Below are 26,620 nucleotides of genomic sequence, written 5' to 3' on the forward strand. Positions count from 1 at the left end.
TGAGATCTTACTACAAACCTACAATTTAAAGTTGGGGTTTGTTTGGTTTTTTTTGTATCAATATAGGCTCCTAAAACCCAGAAATCAATTTTTTTTTTTTTTTTTTTTTTTTCAAAGTTTGTTGTTTGTCGACACTAATTAAAGTAACTTAATGTGATTTGTGCTCATGGGAAATTATAAAGATGAGGGTCTGCAGCAGAATGCAGTAGGGTTTGGTTATGCAGGATTGCATACTTAATTAGAAACATAAAACAAATGCCCCTAGTAGTGTACAAAGCCAATGTCTCAGGGTCACAGTGCCACTTTTATATTACCAAATCTCATCCATAACTATTGAACACTAAATAGTGCAACATTCTGAAGTACTTAAAAATTAGTTTAATAAATTCAATGACAATTCAATAAATTCTAAGTGTTTTAATGTCTTCAAGTCAAACAATTCCTTGATATGTTTTTCACTGAATGTTTTAAAAGTTTATTTTGTTATGTTTTTTTTTTTTAAATGACTAAATATGAGAAATTTAAATACGGACATATTGCCTTTACAGTCTAGTTGTGGGAGCAGAAGACTGGGTGCCGGGAAACAAAAGTGAAATGCTGGCTTACCAGTGAGACAGTGGCTGGATTTTTGAACCCATTCCTGGCTCTTCAACCCAAGGTGCAAGAAAGGAAAGCAGTGCCATTTTTTTTCATTTCTCTTCTGTTGTAGAACTCACATGGTTGTACTTTCTTTCCTAGGACGTCTACATTTTCTGTGGGTTTTTAGAATAATCATAAAAGAAACCCCTCTTGTTATGATTTTTTTTTAAGTGTTGCTGTTTCCTTTGTGCTTGGCAGATTCAAATGATATAAAAACAAAAATCCCTGCCACTAATGGCTTTTTGGATCTTTTCCCCCTTCCCTGGTTTTATCTCATTTCAATTCGCCTCTCAGTATCACGGCAGGTGAGGTGCTGGTGGATGAGGGTGCTACTGATTGTAAGCGACCGTGTTGAAAAGCTAACCGAGACCTTTGCTAATGTAGCGGCTACATTTAATGTGGCATGGAATTCTGAAGTTGACACTGTCTTTGTATTTAATCACAAAAAAACAGGTTCTCTTATAAAAAGCAGGGCTCGATTCTGCACACCCACATACCCCAGGTGGCACTCTTCTTACACACACATACCTTTGGCAGTGTTTGTTTATGTTGGGCTACACAGAATTAGGGCACAGTATCCCTGTCTCATAGGAAGACTGATCAGATTTGAGGGAGGACCAGTGATAAACGCAAGGGTTAGGGTTAACAGAAACCCATGGAAGGCTTGGCTCACCTCTGTTCCATCAACAGACATTTGGCAGTTCCAGGAATGCTTCCATGTGAACGAGCCTTTAGGCCTGGAAACTGAAGTCACTATTTGCTTAACCACATACACCCAAAGGAGGTTATAAAAGAAAACTGCAGGGCGGGTATAAATGTGATACTACAGCCTTCAAATGGCAGACTATTGGCCACTGGAGAGGTGCTGCTGCCTCTGGTGCAAGCTAACACTGATGACTTGAGGGCTATGCAGACAGTGATGTTTAGAGTGTCTAGGTACAGTATACCAAAACGTCACTGGTGCTTTGAATACTGCTCAGGGAACACAAGGCAGGGTTTCAAATAGTCACCAGGGTTAAAACAGGACCACATGTGGACTACTTTTTAAACACAACAATACAAAATAAGAAGCCCCCCAGTCTGCTTCATACATATTCCACTGGCTTTTCCATTTCTCAAATGCATATTCAAATAACTCCTTCTACAAATCTTAAAACACGTCAGATGATGTGTCCATTCAAAAGCACACTACAGTTAAACATGTAATGCTGCTAGACTGAACACAGGTCACCTCTTACCCAATTCATACGCTCTAACATAGCTATGCTGTATATAATCCCTATGTTATTTGGCACTAGTCATTTGTTTTCCTTGATAAGGGCACACACACTAGCCCCATAATAAGAAAGCTATTCTAACATATAGTGAACAAAGGGACAGGCTGTAATTTAAAAACAGATGCTTCAGCCCTCATCCTTTTTCAGTCTCTTTTATCTCAATCCAAACACCAAACTGTAATGTTTTCAAACAACAAAAAATAAAAAAATAAAGGCAAACCACTTCTAAAACGTACCTCTTACCACACCCAGCTTGCGTCAATAGCAATCTAAAACACTGAATGCTGGACATGCAGAACTGCTGAAACACTGAGACTCAGGCGGCCCTTATTATGAGAATCCTTTGGGATCGGGTGACCTCCAACATTGGATTCTACAACTGGGCTAACAACAGCACCGAAAATGTGAAACAATGTACAGGGGCACACGAAGCTGATGGTCCAAGTGGGTCAGCATAGGTATGGAGACAGAATAGAAAGTCCCCATTCACAGCAGGGGGGTTGGAATAGAGGGCAAGTGTGCCTGGGCTTAAACACATTGCTCTACAGAGTTCTGCAATGAGCACTGGGTATATGCATATATACACACACACACACACACACACACACATATATTAAACAGCATTGTGTAAAAATGTGAAATGCAAATTTGTTATTAACTTAAACACTTGTATTTACAGCAGACAAAGGACAGGCAGTGCAATCTAGATACAGAAAGAAATTCTGCTGTGATCCCCCTAATAACCAAATATCACAGCGATGTAAATTCAGTAGTTTTTCTGCATGTGGTGCTGTACCAGGCTATGTGCACCACACAACAGCATGGCTCATCACTCCTGCCTGCCTGCCTGTCTGCCTGTCTGCCTGTTTGCCTGCCTGCCTGGCAGGGTCTCCGTTTACCTGTGGACTGGTTCAGAGTCATAAGTGTCACACCCCCTGATATCAAAGAGCTTGGAGGTGAACACCTGAGGCGGAATGCTCTGCCTAACAGGCACTTCATGAAAGGGACACAAAGGCTGCCCCTGCCCACCCCTATTCCTTAAAGAAACAACATGCACTCCAGAACAATGAGTCAAAGAGCCCTGCTGTGGCTGGCAGCCTTGTACTGCTAACAAGGTGTACCTGATTACAGGAGGGGAGCAGATTAAAGGGATGCAGACTTAACATCTGTAACAAGAAAAGGGAAGAGAAGGGCCCGAGCATGCAGGATTGAATCAAAAGCTATGAAGCTGTGTGATCTTGATTTGTTAATGAGGCTTCTCATATTCCTGTGTATGATTTCTGCCTCATTTTGAATTTGTCTCACCTAAAAATCAGAACAAGGAAAAGGCAATTAAATGCCTTTAAATTGAGTGTCCCCAATTCCACTTCTCTGCTTACTCCCCATATCCACTAGCCTGCTCTTTCCTTTCCACTCCTCAGGTCCATTCTTTTATATAAAGTACAGGTGCTACTGGAAATTAACCCAACAGCCGAACAGATGTCCCAAACGCCTGATCATCTTTGCAGCTTGCAAACTTGATTGAGAATACAATCCTGCATATTGAATTCAATACTTAATTTAAGATGCAGTAAATCAGTAAACTAGCTCTACAGCAATAACAAAACAAAATTTAAACGATAAAACTTAATTTTGAAACGTTACCCAGAAACATATAAAATGGCAACAGTATGGAAATTTGTAAGAAGACATTTTGATCACTTTTTTTTAAAAAACATATCACAATAATTTCATGACATCTAACTCAAGTTATTCCTGATCAGCCTGCAACAGATTGTCATGCACAAATGAATCCACAGTCCAGCGTCTCACAGTAAAGATAGCAGTAAACTGAGGCTTCACAGTTCCAGCTATACTACACTAGCTTGTGCTAATGAATAGGAATCTCTTCTCTTCTGGCTAATTGGTATAAAATGTAAAACAACCTTTGCTTTTGGGGGACTTTAGTTGAATAGGATTTTTTGTTATTGCTTTAATTTTGTTAGTTTTTTGCCATTGTGAAATGATATGTGGCTGTTGTTGCAATCCCTCCACCAAAAGCCCGAAGGCAGTATCTGAGTGAGAATCCCATTGAGCTGTTTAAGTAGATCAGCCAGTGGCACTGTATTGGAACACTACGTCGATCACCCTGTCACTCACGGTCTGCTATTGAAAGATCAAACTAAATCCCGTCTGTTCATTAGCTAATCCTGTTTTCTACAGCTTCATTTTATTTTCACATCGGAATGGGGGCCGCCAGGCTGCAGTATTCCCTTGTAAGGTGGTCTCCAAGACCCTGGAACGGCAACTTCTTACAAAAGACACTAAACATTTAAGCTGTAGGTAAATCCTTCTTGTTTTACAAGAAAACCAGAGATGTGGCAGATTTAAACCCTCAGCTTTCCTTTTGAACCACTCCAAAATCAACACGAAATTACAAAACAAAAACCTAAACAAAACTAAATGAGTGAGTCATTTTTTAATATTCATGAGATGAATTCTTGTGAACACCCTGGGATAATATGAAGAGTGACACATCTTTTAAAACTTCAGGTGGGTTTTTGGAACACCATCCTTTAAAACTCTCTATGTATTATGCCTAGTTATATTTTATTATATTTATTTAGTTAACCAGGAGATTTACCCATTGAGATAGAGGCCTCATTTACAAGTGGATCCTGGAAAATAATAAAAAATACACTTCAATATATAAAAATAAATTAATGTCCAAAGAACACTATAGAAACATACAGAGATCAAAGAATAGACTAAATAAAACATATATATTTGTTAATATGGACTGAGGGTGAAGCATTGGCAGGAGGTTCTAAGAAATTCCCAGATACAATCTTTAAAACCAGAGTAGATTCCTTTTTCATCCTATCATGGAAACCATTTGGGAGTTGACATGGAAAAGACAATTCTCCTATACGTGTTTGAACCCTTGAAACAGCCACATTAACAGAATCCTGAGAGCGAAAACTATAACCAATGCCAGTCCATTCTATCGGAGTGCTATTCTATCAGAGCACTCAATACCAATGAAAACACTCTAGAACAAATTTCAACATGATTATTTCTTTTTGTGTACTGTATGAACATAGGATTCATGTGAACAAGACAATGGCATCTATACAGTGATCTAGGGCGACAAAGCATTGTCAGACAGGAGCAGCCGTGTATATGACTCTCATTGCTGTGGCTGCTTTTTAACATTTGTATTTCTTGGTTTTACCTTTTCACATCCCAGATTTTCAGAAGTGCCACATGAACACATCAGACTGTGTAGGTCACTAAGGAGCTGTGGAAAGAGAACGACTGTCAAAAAAGGATGGTACCCATTACAGCGTTTGCTGTGACAACGCTGAAAACGCGTGCATTTCTCCCAACTTAGAGCTTTGAATACACGGCTATTCAAGTATGAACCATCTAACAAGGCTATGTGTTGCTTAGATCTTTGTGTTGACAAAGAGAGCAGCACATAAAAAAGAAAATTGATTAGATTGGTGAATCTGAGTGGGAACTAAAAGCCAAACATTAAAAATGAAAAAAAAAAAGAAAAGCTCCTGAGTTTAGGAGAGACGATATTGCTCTGGTCTTGATCCACAATGTTGGTAGAGTCGTGAGGACTAGCAATCTCATACAGTACCAGAATCTCTTAATGTGATGCCAACTCTAATTTTCGAGGCTTCAATTAATTTCATTCAAAAGATGAAAGCAAGTCTGACTTTCCTGTTGACTTTCCTGGGTGAGGGATAGCTCAGTGTGGGGATCAGAGTTCAATTACAGCGTTTACTGGCTGGTAGATTGGTAATTCACTGTAAATGATCACTACTTCTGATTTGGAGCGAGGGAAAATCTTTGCAACTCACACATGGGGAAAATATAGGAATTCAAATATTTCCAGTAAGTGATCATTATTGATAAGCGTAGCATGAAAGATGCCTAATTTATTCAATACTTCTATTCCCTTAAACGCATGCATATTCATGTCAATTAGATTTCTGTCGTGATCATGTTTGAGTAACTACCAATGACTTGCTTTTATCGTCTTCCATCTACAGCACCTGGGTCACCGTGGGTGAAAACATTAAACAATATGCAATTTCCTTAATAGTTTATTAAACTCCAATTAGGCGGAACCGTCTACTTTAAGGGTTAATGAAAGAAGAGTTTTCTTTTCTTTTCTAAGCCATGTTTCAGGAGATAATGAAAGGACTGGCTAATGAAATTACGACGGCTAAAAACATATAAGCCCCTGTGAAAAAAAAAAATCATTCAGGCAGACAAATAGTTTACTGAAACGCTTTTCTTTATTTCTTTTCTTTTCTTTAAGCATGTGTTCTCCTGTAAGAAAAGCATTCAGCACCTCTTTGATTTCAGTGACAGGTTTGAATTAGCAGCTAGGTGTGTCGACTGGGATGAAAAAAAAGGGGCGGGAGAGATACAGTTGTTTAGTCTCTTGTCCGATTGTGGTTTTCACCTGCCTGTGGTAGGGATTACAGCCTCCCTACTGACTTCTCTGCAAGTTCTCTACTCAGCTGCAGGCATGCAGTAGAGGAATCACGACCCCTCCCTGTATTGTGTGCAGAGGTACAAAGTTGGCTGAGGTGTCACACATTTAGAGCGCTCAGCACCTGAAGACCCCCCCATTAAATGCTCACTCCTTCCCTGCTACCTGTGGCTTTCCCATCACTGCTCTGCTTTCACTTCTCACCAAGGTGACCATTCCGCTTATGTAAACACCAATAGCCTTTACTGTGTTATTCAGTCACTGAGCTACCTGTGAATTATCAGACCACCAACACTCACACAGACACACACACACACTACCCAAAGTCTGTATGCACCCGTGCACACAATTGTAACATTCAAACCCGCAGTCACTCACGATCCCTTTCAATTTTGTATAATTTTAATACAGACGTATATAGACATAGAATAAAAAGAACACCTTTCAAAAACTGAAACGAAGGAATACAGACCATAACAAAGACAGTTCATACCTCTAGAAATTATAGATCTATATATATAGAATATTTATATATATATATATATAAGATATATATATATAGTATATATATAATATATATATATTACTTTATTGTAAACATTCATTCTACCATAAATCCTTTCTAGCTCCTTGTTAAAACTATAGTTTAACACTTCCAGACCCACAAGCACAAAAAATAAGTTTGTGGTTAGGCCCAAGTTCCAGGATAGCCTACTGTTGAACACCAAGGCAACTAATCTGTAAACTAGGCCCTGAATTTGAATTTAAATGGTTAGTTTCACAGACCCTGATTTGTACTAATCTTGGATTACCTTATCTAAAAGATTAGTGTTATTCAGGGTCTGTGAAACCAGCTGACAGTGTCAGAGAGAGAAAGAGAGACTGTGAGAGAGTTTAAAAAGGAATAGAGCAAGGGCAGAAAAGAAGCAGAAATGTGGCTTTAGGAACAGGAAACCAGAGTGAGAGTGAGAGGCATAAACAGAGTAACAGAAAGGAGGAGACAGATAGGACAGAAGTAAAGAGAGAGTGGGCGAGTGAGAAAGGGAAGAACAAGCTGCCAGCCCAGGCCACAGGGTTGTGTATATTTTCCATTGAGTGCTGAGGCAGATTGGCACAGACAGTCTTGGCAGCTGTCAACTCAGTTAGTGGCACGTCCATCAAGCGTATTCAGTTCTGCCGGCCTGCGCTGGCATTTTAATTACTTTTGGGTAAACTAATTTATCCCAATGAAGGCAACGTGCCCTAATAAAATATGCAAGCTCCATGCCCTTTGACCTGCTGTGACACAAGATACAAAAGAGGCAGGGGCTGGCCTTTTCTTCGAAGCCCTTATTACTCTCCATTACTTCGATTACTCATCCTTCACAGCCCTTAATTGATGAAAAAAAAAAGAATAGACTGGCACAATTAATCAATTTTTTCAGATGTAGATGTAGTCGATCATAAAAGACTGACCCGGCTTGTGAAACAGTGATATTATAGCAGCAAAGGTCAAGACTTCTCTTGCTACTGGTACCCCCTCCACCCCTTAACCAGCTGTCCCCACACATAACCCACAAAAAAACAAACAAAAAACATGCCGTCTGCTTCAGAGATCATTAGAACATATCGGGGCTCATGCCGACAGTGCCGGATTGGTAACCTAATCAGCTGACATCATTATTCGAGGTACTGTGTAGCATGAAATTAGTGCCAGGGTCACACAAACTTTAATTCATCTCCCGCTGAGAAAAGAGCTCCAACAGTAACAACATTGTTAGGTCCAAACCAACGCAGATTCCAATACATAACAGATTCCGGCTCTTTTCCAAGAGTTTTTTTTTTTTTTTTTTTTTTTTTTTACTAGCCCAGAATGATTGAGAACAGCTTTATGATGTTTTATTTGAAAAAAAAACAAACAAAAAAAACAAAAACACAAAATCGCATTTTCTGTTTTATTTATTTATTTATTTTTTCTTTATGTTTGTTATTGCAACAGGAGCATATGCTTTTACCTGATCTAAAGCAGTGAACTTTCCAGCTGATGACAATTTGATTAATCAAGACTGGTTCATCTGGCCAGCATTTCCACACCAGCGTAGATGTGTGCACATGGTTATTATTTTCACACTGCAACAAAGAGTTAGAGAGATCCAAACGCCTGCTCACCTGAGGGGTTCACCTTGAGCCGCCTTGAGAGTGAAGAGCAGACAGCACCAATGAGATGCCGTTATCTAGCTGGGTGTTTGGGGTCTAGTTAGGTAGGTGCTTGTGTGCAAAACTACATCAAGAGCAATCAATCCTAAATGTTGTGTCAATTTAAAGAAAAAAAAAGTGTATGTTTTCAGATCCTTTCCTGCTGCTGTTAGGAGAAATGCATGTACCTGTTTACACACTATTAATTGCAGGCTTAATAATACATTGTTTCATAGGAATTCTTTAAGGAATGAAAAATGCCAGTCATCTGAAGCAGCAAAAAAAAAAAAAAAAAAAACCCTGCCCAACTAATAATGTCAGGAAATAATTATATAAAAGTAACCCAACCCTGCACTTGGCAGTGAAACGAAGTATCCCAACTAAAACAGCTGAGAGCAGAAGATTGCTGTGGGTGAGAGCAGTTTTTTTTTTATTACAGAAATTCATAGCATGTAACTGTGTAGGTAATCAGTAATTAAGAAAGCAAAAGAAGAATGCACTGGTAAATTCATCTGCAGCGATTGATATACATTGCCAAGTAACTTGCAGTCAGCTAACTGCACCCAACTGGTGCCCCTGGGAAAGTTTCTAATCAGCACACACCACCACAGAGGAATTCCTGCCATTGTCCCCTCACAACATTCCCCCTTTCATTCCTTTACCTGCTGTGGTGACATTTGTCCCGGTGCTGTATTTAGGAGAACAATGGGGTCAGACTCCCTGCCCCCCTCCCCCCCCATACTATAAAGCTAACAGGTAACAGTGTAGAGAGAATGGGGTGGGAAGTAATTACCCAAGCCACCAGGTGAGGCCAAGTTAAAAGTCCCCAATTAGCCTATCAGGGCAGCTTACTGTAACTAAATTAGGCCGCCGGCCTCCCTCCCACTGGCACAATTTAGCCCTTCCACAAAAAGGGCTTTTCGGACAAGCTGCTTATTAAAAATGGTTTTATTTTGTCTGGAGGGGTAGTTGGCTGTTAACAGAGAGTACAAGCTTCTCTGAATAGGAATAATTATCTCTCCTGGCTCATTGTGTGGCCTGAGAGCTGGGAAAGAAAGCTTTCAGACAGGGTGGAGAGAAGAGGAGGGGGGGAGTAGAGGAAGAGGGAGGGAGGGCATGAAAAGAAAAAGCAACAGCCCAACACCTGGGCTGGGGGCAGACAAGGGTAAAACTGTCTCAAAATAAATTCTTTCAGTCTGCATGCCCTGTATTCCAATATGAATACTGATAAATATAAACATGAATAACAAGAATAAGCAGTGAGAAGATAACTCTGACAAGGGAGCTGCTGAGAATAGCTGAATTGAGTTTTGTAGTTAATTGCACCAAGCCACAGGTACGGAAAGGAATAGGAAGGGTTTCCAATTGTCATAAAGCTATACCTGCTTCCAAGGGTAACTGCTGTTAGAAAATAGGAGAGCAATACAGTCCTTTTTTGTGTCTCAAGGTATTCATTGATTTTAACTTTAGTGTTCATCTTTTCTTTCTGATCATCCCACGATCCAGTTTAGAATTACAATATCTATCTACTAAGCGCTAGCAGGCATTATCACTCTTTAAAAAGTACATTTAAAAATGACATTGGTGCAAGCAAGCAAAATAATCAATCAATCAATCAATCAATCAATCAAAAAGGAATCAATTTCCAAATTTGCTCATGTTTACAGCTTCCTTCATGCCACAGCCAATGTGACTGTTCACACTGATATCAAAATATATCTGCTTTGTGGAGGGCTATGAGATATTTGAGCTATCTAGTGGATTTATTTTGTAAAAAAAAACCTGGTGTTGAATCCTGTATCATCGACCATTGGAAATGAAACTGTTCACTAGCCACCCTCCTCTTCCTCAGTTGTGCTGGCTCCATGCTCCCATCCTTTAATTCACTCGTAACAGAGGACATCTGTGCCTCCCCAATGCACTGCTGGTGCACACTGCACAAGAGTCCTCATACCGATCTCATGTGAGCTATGAAAGCAACAGGGCTGTGACAGAGGGATCCTGCCTTAAAACAGGGCTGCCCAGCACATTAAAGCAGAGACATTTCTCAGATCTGGAGGATTTCTCAGTGGAAAAAAAGTCCTTGAGGACTTTTCAAATCAATGCGTTGTGCTCTCATACACAAAGTGTTGCAAATTAAAACAAACAAGGTGCCACAAGTCATTGAAAAAGATGGATACAATGTTTAACAGGATCTGTAGGTTTGTACTCCAGTGCACCCCACTACAGCATCATTGCAGCTTATACTCCAGGTTAAATTTACTGACACCTGCAAACAGAAGGAACTATCATTGGTACCTGACTCTCCTTAAAGGGGCACAAAATGCACTGCCTGCTTATTTACAGTTTTCTTTTTTTTCAGGAGTTTTCTAGTAGGTACAGTTTGAACAATGTCAGTGGTACTAAATATTTTGGAACACCTACAGTGAAGAGCGTTGTGGGTAGAAAATCATTTGCTTTTGCTGCAGTCTCTGACTGGAATCACTTGCCTGTTATGCTTAGATCAGAGACCTCACGTAGTAATTTTAAAAAACTGTTGTACCAGTATTTATCTGAGCCCTGTATGTGTACTGTATGATTTTACTGAACTGCTTGTTGAACTGCTCTGTGTTTTATATTCGTTTATTTATTTACTGATTGATTGTATTTATGGTTTCTTCTGTTTTGTTTGTGGAAAACTGTAAATGTATTGCTCTTCCCAGGACATCTATGAAAACGAGTTAAATTAGCTCATATGGCTTTCCTAATAAAGAATTTTCAAATAAATAAATATAATAAGTACCCAGGACTTTAAAGGCATTGTGACTGTAATCCAGTAACACATACAAACCTCCTGTTTCGGTCTATTTTACTAAAATGCAAGTTTTTTTTAACATTTTACTAAAAGAAGTTCCAATGGAGATGGGAATCAGTTTAGCTGCAGAATGGAGTAACTCCAGCACTCTTTTGATTCCTGTTAAGGCAGTTTAAGGAATTAATAATATTATATAAAACACTAAACAAATTCCAATTTGAATTGTGAAAGAAACACCTGTGCATGCCCATTGTACTGTAACTCAATAGACAGACATCTTCAAGAATGCAGAATTAAAGATTGGACCAACAGACAACCCCCAACCTTGCTGGATGCACATTTCAAACTCATTATTCAGACACAATGGCCTCTGGTAAGAGGAAGGTGGTTTTATACTGAAGCAAAAGTCATAATTTCACCCTGTTTGTCTGCGCCTGGGCACCCTTTCGCCAGGTATTGCTCTGCCCCTTTAATCCCCTCTGAATCTGCAGCTCACTAATTGCTTCCTCTCATCACCATCTCACTTTATCATTCCTTTCTTCTTTCGTTTTTTTTTTTAAAGAACAACATGCAAACAGAGAACTGCCAATAAATCTCAGAGTCACTCTATCATTCCCCAGGCCCGCTCTGCTCAGAGGAAATAGTCTTCCCTCTCTTCATTAGCAGACTGTGTCTGAGGAGCACGGAGAAGCCTGATCTCATTTAAACAGCCAAGGCTAAACTTGTTAGTGTGCAGGAGGTCAGGGGGAGCAGACTGAGCATCCAGAGAATGAGGCTGCAGGAAAAAAAACATATATATATATATATATATATATATCACTCACTCACTCTTTAAACCTCAAACCACAGCCAACCTACATTATAAAAACACCAAGATATTCAGAAGTCATTTTACAAAAAGAGATTAAGATTTTGGTAATGGACGAGTGATAGGACCAGTATCAGTCTCTTCAAACCACTGTGGGTATTGTGGAATCTTTGGAAACAAGTTCCAAATAATATCTGGCATACAGTTGTATTTAACTGTCATACTACAGATACACTGTAACTTTAGATCTTCAATTCTTTGCAGAGCTCACAAGCAAAGCAGAGGCCAGAAGTGGATGGGAATCCTTGGACCAAAAATGATTTAATCTATCCTGCATGAATATTTTAATATATCTGTTTCATAAAAACACATGACAAACTAAAGCACATTCAATGCAAAGTGGTTTCTAATAACAGCACGTGTCTGTCACTTGAACGAAAAACAAAAAAGAAATGGGCTACATAAATTCCTGGAGTCCACTGTATGTGAAAACTAGGGAAGGTAAATATGGATTTCAAAGAAAGCCCCCCACCACCCTTGAACCTAGCAGGGGATGTCAATTTGTCTCGGTTGACACTCGCTTTTGTTGCATGGATGTATCTAGTTTGTAAAAGCTCTTTCATCTCAGCAGCTAAACATGCTTGAATTGAAAGGGTTATGATGTGTTTGTACCAGCCTGGACCAGACAATCCTCATCCGGGGAAGGCTCTCTGCACTTAGCAGCCTCCTCTCTGGGACCCCTCCCTCCAACTAACACCAGAGTTCAGGGACCTTTTGGCTTTCATTTGTACCCACATCATTCAGGGTCAGAGGGACATTCCAAAAACAGCTTTTTGCTTGCCCAGGCGGAACAGCCTCTTGGCAATGTTTAAAAAACACAATCACCAATATAATGGGCTGAAAAAAAATCAAGTGTCAGCCAGTGCTTAGAAAGAGTATTAGGTATCCTCCGATTTCCATGGAGCTTAGCTACTTTTAAGAAGATAGTATAATAAATTAATTTCAGAGTACGTTTTAGAGGCTTTCATGTCTGTTCTATAGCACAGAATCTTTGTATAGCCAATTACATATACACCTTGCTCCGATACAGAAAGCCAAGGGCAATCACCTCAAAGCATCACGCTTTAATTATACCAGCAAGTACACATGTGTGCAAGCTAACATCTCATCTGTCCTTCTTTTTAATCATATATTTGTATCAATAAACAGTATATAAGGAATAAAGCCCATTACCTTTGATATATGAAATAATTGCCCTAAGGCAATTATACTTTACTCCCACTTGGTTCTTCAATATGGTTTTTAATCAATTATTTCATGAAACAGCATTGGCATCGGTCTTTATTCACTTAATAGCACCCTGAATAAAAATATTTCTACACAGCACAGGTATTTTAATGCACATCAACTTTCCATTGCTATGACCTGGTGTGACCATTGTTCAAAAGCTCCAGTAAACCTTTTACTGGTTGTTGGAGCCATATGCCTGTTACAAAAAGCGTTCTCCATAACTCTTTCTGGAGACGGATCAATGACATAATCTGTGTGGGTTACTTTGTTCAGAAAGGATGACATTGTGTGATTAATCTAGCCTCATCTGAAAAGCGCTTCAATGTTGGGGATTAGACCCTATGTGGAACATGTGCTTAACTCAGGGATTTTCAACGGCCTCTCATATTAACAACGCAATGGACTCAAAACCAACATCGATTGACTTAAAAGCTTTCTTCAAAAACACACACTGCTGTTTACCAATCATTCTATCAATTAGTTCAATCAGAACTGGCAATATGGGGATCACTACATTTTAACAAAACCCCACCCATTCAACCCTGACAGTACTGCCATGTAATATGAGCTGGCCTTCCTTGCAATAGTTCTTGTATCTTGTGCCCTAGCAGGTTAAAGAGAGCCACCCCACAAAAAGATCAGCCCCAAAATTTGGGGGCCACTATACCACTCCAATGCTGATGCTTTCAAGGTGCAAACACAGCAACACAGTCTAAACAGTTTAACACTATGTATATTATTTTTTGCTATTAACAATACCTGTATGGGATTGCTCCTTAATGAACTGGCTTTTATGGAAAGAGAGGAATATTGATTCAGTTTATTCAGGACATGTCAGCAGTGTCTCTTTCTCGCCTCTTGATAAAACATGTCCTATATGTAAAGTGTGGGAACGTGCATTCAGTCCGTTATTGTGTTATTGTTAAAGGTTTTTTTCTTTTTTTAACTAATTGCATTCCTGACTCCAAAGGCGCAATCCTCTCTACAAAGCGAGAGAGAGGTTAAGAAACAAAGAGGGACGCGTATCACAGTTTTGTGGTTAAGTGGGGTGGAGCGATGCAGGAGGAAAAAAAAAGCGAGCCCCCTCTGAAATGATACAGAGGTCAAAGGTGATGCTCCCTCTGTTGTGAGAAAGTGGCGATTCGGGGCGGTTTATCAAACGATCATTTTCTTTTGAAAAATTCAGAGGCATTGCCCTGCAACAACTTTGTAGATGTGCTTGACGAGTTTCAGACAAAAAAAAAAAAAAAGGCCCTTTTTTCGCCTCTCCTTGGGGTAGCTTCTCCCTTCACTGCCTCAGAACCCACTACCCACCCCCCTCTTCGGAGTGGTCAGTACAGACCCCACCCACTGCTGAGCTTTGTGTACATGGCCCTTTGACGCTCAGTTTGGGCCCTTTATTGCAGTTTCCCAGCACCCCTCCTCTGCCTTTCCAATTTGGGCCACAGTTTCGGGTAACTTCTACAGACCTGAATTCTTTCAATTAGATACAAAATTTAAATGATTAAGGTCAGCTTGTGCCTTTATTGGCCCATGCATTTGTAACGTGTGTGCAAGCATGGAGTGCTGGTTATTTTGTATGTGTGTGCATGAGTACTGGATAGTGAGTGAGCAGCATTACAAATTCAGAAAAAAAGGTAAACATGAACATTTTTTACTGAATAAAATCATACTACTGTGCAATGGATCTTTTGGGAATAAAAGATGATAACCATTTTGGAATCATTGTGTGTCAGTAATATTCTGAGAGATCTTAGAACAGTATTTATGGCATTTATACTACATCATGTACCTGTTTTTTTTAAAAATTAAATTAAATAATATAGATTATTTAGACAGAGATGCACTCACCTTGTAGAAATATTGCCATCAGCACAAAATGCAACCAAGTAAGTTTGAACTCCCCATGGAAATGTTAAAAGCTGACATTTGTTTGCAAGTAAATAGTAACTTAATTTGTCATGGTTCAGATTTCACATATATACTTGAAAGTGACTTCACTATGAATAATTCAAGACTTGCTTTGTATTTGTTTTAGGTATTTAGGTAAAGGTATTTCTTAAACAGTATGTTTTCAACACACTGATACCAACCTCTCTTTCTCTCTCTGTCTCACTGCTCCCAGCCTGGCAAGCAACACCGCCTCTGGAGTTTAAAATGAACCAACCCGGTCCATCTATAGAGCACACAGGTGCCTAATGCCCATTCAAGAAGATTGATGACAATGTATTTATTTTTTACAACTTGACGAAACAAACACTTTAAATGCATGCCACCCCCCCCACCCCCCAATTTTCCCCTTTAAGACTCAAATCAAAAACCTCCTGTCAAACACTGACACCTGCTTGACGAGGCAACACCACAACTGTCATTCACTGTACTGATATCTCACTCTGATCTACAGTATAATGCACTGTATACAATACCTTTTTGTGGATATGCAAGGACAGCGCCTCATTGACGGTGCAAAATGTTTAATTGTAGGGATTCCAGCAGACACTCCCTATATTGCAGAACCTCTCTGCAAAAAGAGCCACTTTATAAAGCACAGGGTGGCAATGCAACCTTCTGGTTAGACAGTGAGGAATGTAAATTTAGACTCCAAGCCAACATGGAGTAAATTTTGGCCAGTGGAATGACCTATGACCTCTTGACCCACTGTTACCTACACAGACCTTGAAGCCATTTGGCTGACACACAGTAGCATAGCAACCTGTTATTGTATTGATGTTACGCGTAAACAAACACAATCAAAGTCTCTGGTGACACGGCTAGATTTGTGTCCCTTCACAGGAAACATCCTGCCCTGTCCTGTGGCACAAACCATGTACTGTTACTTAAATATTCTGTTTTGTTCTGAAATTCCAGTTGCTGTTCAAAAAAACAATATGACAGAAATTGTGTTTTACCTGACTTATGACACTTATGGAACATTTCATATATCACTGTAGATTTATCCAACAAGTATAAACAGTGTTATTCACAGACATTTTTCTTTTTATGTTGTTTTAAATCAGTATGTTACACATGGGCGGATTTTCAGAAGCTGTGTATTTTGAGTACACTTACTTACTTATATCAATTATTACTTAGCTACAGTTCTATTTATTTTCTTACATGCATGAAAACTGCACTGGCAAATACATCTATTTGGTTTTATTTTGCGTCAATCTGTTTAATAACGATGCACTTGCAAAGCTGGCAAAGCAAAACTATTTACTGGAAACCTTTGTGACAGCAACCTGTACTCTCTTTTTCTCTCTCTGAATTAATCAGCTCTCCATGAAGGATTTATGGACGTGTCCCCCCTCCTTTTCTCTCTGCTCCATCGCCAGTGAAGCAAAAAAGCTATTTTAACATTAACTCCACACTTCCACCCTGGGATGCGATTGCTAAATTATCTGTTGGAGGGGCTCTGATCAAAGCTGGAAAAGCAAAGGCACACTGCAAAGGGTAAATAACCAGGCAGGGCACATCAGAATTACTTTTCTTTTTCTTTAAGCCAAAGGGTGAAAACAATAAAACATTCAGACATTAGTGTCACTACTACTAACACTAATGAAACACTTAAAACATCCACATCAGGGCAACCTTCCTATCCTTACAACTCAATTTGGATCATTATTTTAATTACCAACTTTAAAAAACACAAGAAAACTATAAAGCCAATACCCATGTCTTATAGAAAGGAAAAATGTATTACCTGTCATTTACTCACATTCCAGTTTTACTACTACTGGGGGAAGGTAAATCCCCTTCTATACCTTACAATAGTAATTTTTCAGCGTCTTACCAACAACTAAACAGCCAAAGTTTTTTAATGAGCCCATTCGTGACAGACTGGTTTTATTAGCAGAGAAAAAAATAAATATAAAAAAAGGGAGAGACCAGCAAAAACATCAGTTTACCAAAAGTTATTTATTTGCCCAGTCCTTCTTAACGATCTAATACGTTAACATCAGATGCAATTTGAGAGCTAAGCAGTGCTTGTGAAGCAACCCTAGCAGAAATCCTGGAAATCTTTGCTCGGGGTTTGTTTCGAACGCTCTGCTCCATTAGCAAAGATGGCATCTCAGAATGCCACAGATACAACCGCCAGAGGCAATGCACTATCCGCAAGATAAGGAAAGGGATGTAAATTAGGAGCCATTAGTAGCAATCATGACCTTCTTTTAGATAACAGAGCACAAAAATCCACACGGGCAGGCAGGCAGGCAGGCAGAAGCCTGAAGCAGGAGACAAAGACTCTGTTCAGACAGGGGGTGGACCAATTTGCAACACTTAAAAATAATTTGTGTCAGCCTTTACATTCTACATGGGCTCAATTTAAATAAGCTTTTAAACATCGCATAGGGATTATAAATGTACTTTTTATTGCTATCTTGAATCCACTTTTTTGAAGAGCTAAACCTGGGTCAAGGGAGGTACAGTGTTTATTTAAGTCAAGCGATCAGGAGTTTTCTGGTTTAAATCCCAATGGTACCAAGCTGCCGAACTTGGCTGGGAATCCAGAAGGACCACATTGGTCTATGCACTCCCGTAGCCTAGGGAAGAAAATCAGCTGGGCTCACTCAGTGAGCCAGTGAGGACATTACAGTGTACAGCTCATGTATAAATAAATAAAAAATTAAATAAATAGGCATTCCCCATGAGGGGCCTGGTTGAAGTTTTCAGAAATCCAAAAGTTTGATCTAATTAGTACTACCATCTGTCTTTGCACTCAATCAGCTTTACTAAAGTAATGGGTGTTTTACATTTTTGAGACACTGATTCACTTTTCACTGATATATCCTTGGCCTACACCATCACCTGAATCGCTATATCAGTCAATTTGAACCAGCCACCAACCCACCCCCCTGCTCTCCCCCAAACCAAACAGCACACAGCTGCTGCTCTCCTCTCACTCCCAGTTCTTTAGATAACTCAAGCGTGAAGCTGGAACAATTACATTTGCAACACAAGGGCTTTTTTTTTTTCTACCGGGTTTCCAAATCTTTCCATTCTCATAGTAAAAAATACTAATTAATTAATTAATATAATATATAATATATATATATATATATATATTAGGACAGAAGGAGGTGAATGAACACGTTCCAATTTAAAACACTTTATGAAAGAAAACATAACCTTTTCAAGATATTGTTCTATTTAAGCAAAGGAAACATTAAGAAAGACAGGTAATTTTAGATGTAAATAAAATGACATCTGCTTGAGTTTTTGCCCATTTTAACACATTAATAAGCTTGCACTTGTTTCAGCCCACATTAGACTTACTCTTTATCATTGCACTGTAAGAGCTGGGACTTACCTAATGCCAAACCAAAATAGAAACATTGCAGCGCTGCATTTTATTTAACAGCTACATTTTAAGAAGTCAAATGGTTTGATTGATCTTCATTTGACATCACTTGCTTTTAAATTCCCATTAGTTTTGATTATTTTCTGTCATGACTTTCCGGTCTAAGGTAGAATGTTAACTGTAATGTTCCACTTACTTAGACACTTATCTTGGTATAAATTGAAGCCGGGTTCAACCCCAGATAGACCAATATAACGGTTCAAATGAAACCAGCCAAATAACTAGTGCAATGAGACCGACTCCTGGTTTACTTTAGACATGACTTAAACAGTCCTATGAAGAAGTTTGACATGCTGTGCAATGCAGCTTGCTATCACCCTTTAATGTTGATCGCTGAAACTGCAGGACACTCGTTAGGACACTAGACAAGGACCAAGTATAAACACCCACACAACGACGTAGAAGCTAAATACATTCAAATTAAGTTCAGTTTTAATAACAAATACTTCACAGAAGAGCAAAACGCAAACCCCCAAACCATGCTGCATAAACAGTATTTTGGAGTTTAAACTGTGTTTGGTTTTTAACCATTATGTTACCAGTTGTTATTTAATGCAAATTACAATAACAAAAACTCACCGGAATTTAAAAAACAAAAACCCAACTAAAAGCGCACGAAAGATTTCAATTATTTTGATATCTCAGAAAATATTCGCATTTGGAAATGCAATGAGAAAGACCACCGCAAAACCCAATGAGGCCAGGTCTAATTGCAAATGTACCTACAGTTGTGTGTAAATCGATTAGATCACCTCAAGATTTGTCATTTATATCCTTTATATACCGACCTGCATGATTTTTGCACCTCAATTTTCGGTCAGTAATCAGCGATATAGAAACAATAGGCACTTGTGAAAATATTAAATCACTTTGTTCATTAATTAGGCATATTAAACAACTTTAAAAAAGTATCAAGCATTTTATCATTTGTGGCTAGGTCTTCCTTTTCTCTTACTATTTTAAATTAATTGCACATTAAAGTCATCAATTAAATTAGACAATCACTAATGTGCCTATTTGAACAGTTATCCAAGATTTTCAGATACAGTGGTTTGATTTCTTAAGCACAACAAATCTAAACTACAGAAGGAATAGGGTGTTCTATTAAATTTACACACAACTGTAAATTAAAAAGTTGGAATCCGGTTTCTTCAGTGTGACCTTAATATGTGTTTTTTTTTTTTTTTTTTTTTTTTTTTTTAATGACTTGTTTCAGGACTAAAACTCAGATCAACCAGTTACTGTGGAACGTTGTAATTGACCTCTACGCTCTGAAGAACAATCCCAGGTGCCACACTCTACTTTCAGTTACCACCCTCCTCCGTCTGACCTGGTGGTGGAGTATCCCACAGTGAAGTGCTGAAGAGGAGCTTCTTACAATGGTCATACGAAGAGCTCACTTAGATACCACATCTCGTTTTGCCACCTCAAGTAAGAAATACAGTGGAACATACTGAACACTGAGCAGTACAGATGTCAGCTTCTGTCACAAGGAGTCCTGTGGAAAGAGGAGTGGAAATAGGCCCAGAATGCCCTGTAGGGCCATCATTCAAACAGCGTTCATAACCTGAGCTTTTATGGGGTTCTGACAGGATTGTAGAAAGTTGCATTTGTTCCCACAAACCAGGCAGAGCTGCCTCAAACTATAATATGAGCCTAATCTGTTTTGAGCAGTGCAGCATTCTGGGTTCCCATAGCCAGGTCTCTGAAGTCACCAACAAAGATGCCAGTCGCTGCCGAGTGTGAATTAAACAGTTCTCTGCTACAAGAGCAGAAACTACAGAAGCACACTATATATAGGGTCACCTGGAGATGCATCAAAGAGCAAGGGCTTTTGGTCAGCGGACTGGGCAAAAAAAAAAAAAAAAAGCCTCAGATCCAAACGCCAAACCACTAAACCAAACAACCCGGGAGACACAGAAACTCAGCCTGTAGGGGGGATATAGCATCTCTTTCTTTTTTTTTTTTTTTTTTTTCTCCTGCAGCGTGCTTGGTGAGAAAGATTTGTTAAAAGCGAAGGGTTTATAGGTTAGCTGACACCTTCATTCCAAAGAATTTTAATTAACTTCTCCCATCGTCAATATGTTAAAAGGAGCAGACCCATTATCCGGGGGCAGCAGTCTGTTTCAGGCCCTGCTATTTCAGCCATCAAATTGAAGAATTAATGACGTGGATAATCGTCTCTAATTCTGAAATTTACATTGAGGAGATGCTGAAGGGAAAGTGGTGTCGTAGCTTAATAAAACGGCTGACTGGCTCAAAAATACTCCGTTCCCTGGCTAGTCATGTGGTACTAACCGGCAACATGGCGCGGCTGGTTAGGGAAGAACACATTCAAGGGTATGGGGGTGGGTGTTCAAATGGGGTTTTGAGTGTTGACTAGCGTTCAAGGGTGTGCTTGTGTGACAGTTTGAATGGCTGTCTGTGGGAGTCTGTGCTACAGCGACTGTGTATATGTGTAATGTGTGGGGGCGATGGTTGTAAGTGAGTGTGTGTTTGTGTGCAGGTGTGACTTTTTATGTGCATAGATGTCAGCGAGCGTGTGGGTGTGCATGCCTGACTAATCACAAGCTGGTCAATTGACACTTTAGCTTCAGTGATGTTGGATTCGCCTGAGACATTTCAATTTCCTGTACATTTTCCTGCATTTTGCATCACTTCACTCATATATCCTGTTCAGAGAAATCTTATTAGATATATTCTCAGTGCTCTACAGCCAATTATTTATTTATTTATTTTTAATCTAGGTCAGATAATAATTCCACCCTCCACAGGATGAAACAACATGCCCAGCTGTTAATTGTACCAGCTGGTTAAATGCCATCTGTAGCCATGATTGACTACAGATAAGAAGATTCAGCATATTCTTATTATGCAGTATACATTCTATACAGAGAGAATAATAGGTAAGGTAGGACTGTTCAGGAAGTTCACAGCAGTCATGGCAGGGCAAAACCAAGTCACCATTGTAACTAAATGTCAGGAATTAGTACAGATGTGCACGGTGATATTGGGGCGCCGAGTAGAAGCATTCCGAGAAGAACCAAGATGCATTAGTGCCATCCCACTTCTTGTAACTCCTCGGATTAACTTCTCATTTCACTGTCTTACCTTGATATTACAGCAAGGAAACTGATGGTGTTATTTTACTGCATGCTGTCTAGGTTACACTGCATAAATAAATGCCTCTTTACGTATAAATCTGACTGTTTTATGTAATGAAGACATAGAAGAAAAGAAGAGGCAATTGTGTTCTCTGCAACGGTATGTGGATGCAGTATTACACAGGCACTAATTGGCCTTTCAAGCAAAAAATAAATAAAAAAGCTATAAATCTGAGACTCTTTCGAACAAACTGGACCACCTGTGTTGGTGTCCGGCGACTCTGCACGTTGTCGCCTAATGCGTAGAACAAGCCCCTTCATAAACATTACATTGTGATACATTTAGTACCTTTGAAAGGTTCCAGATTTGTCAGCACTGGAGACAAAGGCGTCCATTTGTAGCAACAGTGATAGCTGTAAGCAGCCTTCAACTGCACAACCAAGTTTGAATTTAATTGTATAGTCCATACACATAATTCACATTTCATTCTTTAATTAAAGACACCCAATTCTTATAACAACGTCCAAACTTCAAGGTTTCATCAAGTTTAGGAAAATGATTTTAAAAAATGTATCCAGCCTACAAAAGCTCCTGGTGTTAGCACAGAGAAAAAAAAAAGAAGGTTAGCTTGACCTACACATCCCCTACCTGAGTGTTGGGACAGCATTGCCTGTGCTATAAAATTAGGCAGAGTGGTTCTCAAGACAGAACTTGAAATGCATGCAAGCAGAACTCCTGTAAGCCTGAGCTCTATCTCCTTCTGCGGGAGATAACAAGCAAATATTGATCTGAGCATCGGAGAGGTGACTGAAAATGTGTCTACCACCGTAGCAGTTTAACAAAATACATGCCAATGCTTACAACTCACATGCACCATTTGCTACTGCTTACTTTGTCAACTGTATTTTTTTCTATTTCTATAGATGCTAGTCAACCTGACGTACAGCCATTAACTGCGATGGAGAACATGTCGTGTTAATGTAATTCCTTGAATCCACTAGATGCCACTGTTTGCTCAATTTGAAAGTTTATTACACTAGTAACATCATCTTCCAGAAAAATACGACTGGTTAAAATACCAGAACGGCAAGATTTAACACCAGTCAAAATCTGAAAAAAGCAAACAAACAAAAAAAAAAACATACAACTTACAACTTTCCTGTTTGATTTACTTCAAATGAAAAAAAAGTGTTTTTTTTGTTTTTCTTTTTTTTTTTAATTTCATGCTATGATTAGAGGGGGTTGTTTTTAATGATCTAAACAGGGGTGGATCTTAAAACCGGTATCCTTATACAGGTATTTATAAATCTGATTTTTCACAGACCACATTTAGCTGTATATTATCCCTTGTTCATGTATGAATATTGGACATTAAATAGTACAATATGCTGGAAATCGGGATTGGGGTCAATTCCCAATTCCCAATTTCCAATTCCCAATTCCCATTCCCTTTCAATGTATTCCAACACATCACTGACTACAATTACAATTAGCAATATTCTGTTAAAATGAGCTTCTCATAGTGGCAACACATTATTTTAATTAAAGTCACTGTTAGGCATTTAAATGACAAAGACGAACACAAGCCAATGACAAAGACGAACACAAGCAAAAGACAACTTCTCTACCTTTGCGAGGGGCTAATGGCCAGTGTCCAAACCGGTCAAGAGTCGAGATCGTGTGCAAACACTTGGCTAGTTTGTTGGAAGACAGGGACCACACCTGAATAGAGAGAAAAATGACATGTAGATTTTCATGAGGCAGCCAACGGGCCTCCTACTGCTACACAATCCAAGACCTACACAGAACTGAGGTAGAGTGGCTGTCTCCCAATTTGATCTGCTGGATTTATCACGTTTAATTAATCATGATCCAAGAACGAGGAATTACTAAAACAATAAATCAATCCCTCATTCCCCATGAGAGGGGCACCACTGATATTTCTACCACATGCTTTAAAAAAAAAATCTTTAAGTAAGTTATTGAGTGTTTATTGTTTGAAGCTGGCTCGGTCATAATTAAACGAGTTTAGTGGTTTCCATCTAACACCCCAGTGGGCATTCGTTCACAACACAATTCTACCACACAGTTTATCACGACTGGCAGCCACTGTTTGAGAGAGGCCCAAAACTGAATGGAGGTGTTCTGGTCAAGATTGAAGTATGCTCACAGATCTGGGAGGCAAAGCTCTCGTGGTGCCTGCATGATTCGTAATTGAGCCATAAATTCACTGAGTTAAAAATAAATAAATAAATAAATACAATATATACATATATTACTACTCTGCACAAAACAATCCTAATAGAACTCTGCTAACAGCAAACAGAAAAAAAAAAATCGAATCCCAGAAACAGAGCTCACCCATGCTGTCCTGTCCCTTGAACCGCTGACAATGGCCCCTCCCTTGCTGTCAATGCAGTTCACCTCCTGGTTGTGAGCAGAGTACTCCATGCTGAATGAGCCCTGTTTCTGGTGCAGAATGATCTTCCCATCTCTAACAAAGCATAATGAGATTTAGTTTTTTATTCAACACTAGGAACCCAGGTGCTAAAAGGAAGCAATGCAGTCTTGTGGTTTGAGTGGTGGTCTGGGAGCCAGGAAATTAAATCCATGTCAGAAAATATTTCCCTAGCGCAGGTGAAAGCCTGTTTGAAGAGAGGGGAGTCCTGTCCGTACCCACTTTTACAGTCAGGGGGGATGGGGTCAACTGACTTCCCCCCACAATCTTGTTTTTAATGCAGGTCTGGAAACTGTAGGCTAAAGAAATAGTCTATAGCTTTAGTACATGTCAAAACTACTCACAGGCGTGAATCAGACTACACACATTAGAAAACCATTTCCAGCAGACAGATGAGAGTAACAGGTTGTGCAAATTAGTTATAATGGCCCTTCTGTTACTATTATTTATAATGTGCTTTCAGATGTATGCCTGCTGAAAATAATAAAATAAAATAACTAAACTGCAGTATTTACCTTGACTTAGTTTTATGGAACATGCCCAACTAAGCACACTGGCGGTGTAATGTATTTGCAGAGCAGGTACAGGAGAGGTGACAGCAATCCAGGTAGGTACAGTAACAGACTAGGAGGTAACATGCATTCATTTATGCAAAGCTTTCAACAGAAAATGTAGGAAAAAAGATACCGTACCGTACACTCCTGCACTGATCAAGTGAGACTCTGTCACGATGAACCTCACACATCTTCCTGGTGCCCAGAGTACACAGCCACAGGCTTCCGCTGGAGCCCCCTGCCATCTGGTCTCAGTTGGTACGCTCTGATGTCCGCTGCCTGAGACAGATACAGAACACTGCCATCTAACTGTATCCATGGCAACAAGCTGTGGACCAACAGAGCAACACTCAGAGTTTTAAACATCGGTACAGCGTGGTACACTAACTCTAAGGGTAATAAATATTTAAAAGTGGGGTCCTTTCACTTGTAATGATTTATAGTGTTGCTGGGGCATAACAAAATGAGATTCACTCAAGTCAAAGAAGTGAAAATGTCATTATACCTTTGATATATGAGAGTTAAACAAGTACAAGATGGGGGCTATGGAGAAAGATCCTTACAAAACAATAGTCCCACAGTCATAACTCGGACCACACAAGGATGAAGACAGCTTTGCCCACAAGCACAAACTTTCTTGGAATAAGCAAGCCCAGCAGAAGCACTCACCCTCAAGGGGGAAGATGTAGAAAACAATCAGAGGGCCACTCCTCAACAGGAGCTGCCTCCTATTGAACAGAAACACACTGCAAGCTCTAAAGCATTCTTTAGATACGACTGATTGAGCTAGAGAAATGACTCACTTGTTCTTCCATTTGAGGACTGACTCCTTCCTGCAACGTCCTTTGCGCCAGTCCTGAGATATCTTTACCCTGTCCTTTGGAGGAAGTAGTAGTTTGAATTTAGATAACTATAAAGTACTGGTACATTTAACAATGTAGTACACAGTTATGTACATCATTATGCACTTCTTTTGGTTCTCACTCTGGTCCGTGAGAGCTGCAGGGTGTTCAGGTTTTTGTTCCAAATTATCTCAAAGCCATAAGGCTTGTCAATAAGCAGAGGGAAAGGGTTAACAGGAGAAAAGTTATGGCAATTCCTTTAAGAAGTACCAGCCATTTGGTATAGGACTCCCAAACAAATGTGAAGCACACATGCCCCCTCAGCAACAGCTCCATTCCAACTCTCTTACACGCACACCTGTAAATGAAATCACTTCTAAGAAAAGGACCCTTGTCCTACTTAAAAAAAAAAAAAAAAAAAAAACTCAGAACCAAGAGCTGAGAACTTTGGCGTTTATAGTGGCACTTCCATCATCCTTCATCTAAATTTAGAATATGACAGGCTTAAAGGGAAAGTTCAAACGTCAAGAAGAAAAATAATAGGGGGTCAAACTGACTACTGAGCAGTCTGTTAGCTGGAAGCTGAGGAAGAAACCTGAGGCTTAATGAATTGTTTTGCTCTGTTGCTGGCAATACATAACCAGGATTTAAGCAATCAAGCAATTTACACTACCAGTCACTCATAGTCTGGAGTACCAGTCCTATGGCTTGGCTAATTCCTCCCATTAAGCCTGTACTAGCATGTAATTGATCTCTTGCAAACAGTCATCAGCCACAAACACTGCACCAGAATCAGTTATAATCGATTCGAACTGCAGCACCAT

The 26,620-nt window shown here is 39.4% G+C and overlaps 1 pseudogene; it reads right to left on the reverse strand.

Annotated features, from left to right (window-relative positions):
• The window catches only part of LOC121321628, a 34,295-nt pseudogene extending 7,675 nt beyond the window's left edge, over positions 1–26,620 (reverse strand).

Source organism: Polyodon spathula, chromosome 10, assembly GCF_017654505.1.
Source record: "Polyodon spathula isolate WHYD16114869_AA chromosome 10, ASM1765450v1, whole genome shotgun sequence".
NCBI classification, from domain to species: domain Eukaryota; kingdom Metazoa; phylum Chordata; class Actinopteri; order Acipenseriformes; family Polyodontidae; genus Polyodon; species Polyodon spathula.